Consider the following 1,718-nt stretch of genomic DNA (forward strand, 5'->3'; position numbering starts at 1 on the left):
TTCTGAGACTGTTTCCATTGGCTGATTTTTCTACTGGAGAAAGCTACATTTTTTTCTACTTGCTTGCTCATCTGGTAAGTTTTCACTGGATGTCACGCACTGTGAATATGATGTTGGCAAGTGTCTGGATTTGTTGTGTTGCTTTTTGTTTGGCTGCAGCTAAGTATTTACGTGGCAGCTTGATCCTTTAGAGACTTGTTTAAAATCTGTGCGAGAGCAGGTCCGGCAGGTCCAGAGAAGCCTTTTCACCAGGGCTGACTCAGCATCATGACTCCCGGGTCTCCGCTGCGTGCCCTGGAGAGAGAGCGCCAAGGATTCTCCGAGGCCGGCTGCCCTGACGAACACATGGAGCTCCCTGCTGGCTGCTCCTTCCCATGAGCTGCTCTTGGCCCAGCCCATGTTGGCTTCTCCTGCATATTTGCATGTGGCTGTCAGCCGCAGCTTCTAGGGGACCTCTGCACAGATCCCAGGATCCCCTCCTCTCAGCAACTGTGCCTCATGAAGCCCACTTCAGCCTCTTCAGCTTCTCCAAACTCCAACCTTTGTCTCCTCCACACAGCAAGACCGCCATGCTCTGTGTGGCTTGCCCTCCCTGCAGGGATCCAGAAGGCCCCGTGGAGAGCAGCTGGGCAGTGAGTGGGCTCACCTCGTGCCGGCCTTCTCTGAGGGCCTTGGCCCTGCACCGCTCATGGGCTCATCGTCCACTCAGCGAAAGCTGTGCCCTGTTTTCTACCCAGTGTCCCAGTTGTTTAAAGTGGGAAGATAGGCCTGGTGACAGCTGATCTGTCATGTTAAATATTTATTTATTTTTGCAGCTACAGAGATTTAAAAATGTATGTGTGGCTGGGCATGGTGGCTCACACATGTAATCCCAGCACTTTGGGAGTTCAAGGCAGGCAGATGGCTTGAGCCCAGGAGTTCAAGACTAGCCTGGGCAACACGGTGAAACCCTGTTTCTAAAACAAATACAATTAGCTGGGCGTGGTGGTGCATACCTGGAGTCCCAGCTACTCGAGAGGCTGAGGCAGGAGGACCACTTAAGCCCAGGAGGTGGAGGCTACACTGAGCCAAGATGATACCACTGCACTCCAGCCTGGGTGACAGAGCAAGACTCTGTTTCAAATAAATAAATAGAATTAAACAAAAACAAGAACACGTTGTGTATAAATTACCACAAACTTTGCAGTTTAGCTGCTTTAAACACCCATTTATTTTCTCAGGTTCTGGGGTCAGGGCCTGGGCAGGGCTCAGCTGTTCCCCACTCAGGGTATCTCCAAGGCTGGAATCAATGATGGCCGGGCCTGCCTCTCCTTGGAAGCCCCGGGCCCCTTCCAGACTCACCCAGCTGTTGGCAGAATTCAGTCCCTGCAGCTGTGGGGCTGAGGCCTCTTTTTCCTCGCTGGCTGATAGCCATTGTCACTCTTCACCCTAGAGGTGTCCTCAAGTCCTGGCCATGCAGCCCCTCTGATGACCCTCTCACAACGTGGTGACTCCCTCTTCAAGGCCAGCAGGGGGGTCTCCCTCCAGTCTCATGCAGAGCCATACCTCCATCTCTGTGTCACTGCCTGGGACAGGAGGGACCTCTCCCCAGACGGCGTCACCAACAGCCTGGAATTCTGCTGCCCCCAATGTGTGGCCCCATGGCCTTCTGTCACAGAGTTGCTGGTGAAAGCCTAGTCCCAGTCTAATTCTTTTTTTTTTTTTTTTTTTTTTTTTTT

Source organism: Sapajus apella, unplaced genomic scaffold (assembly GCF_009761245.1).
Source record: "Sapajus apella isolate SASKATOON/1434 unplaced genomic scaffold, GSC_monkey_1.0 scaffold614, whole genome shotgun sequence".
In the NCBI taxonomy this organism is placed as follows: domain Eukaryota; kingdom Metazoa; phylum Chordata; class Mammalia; order Primates; family Cebidae; genus Sapajus; species Sapajus apella.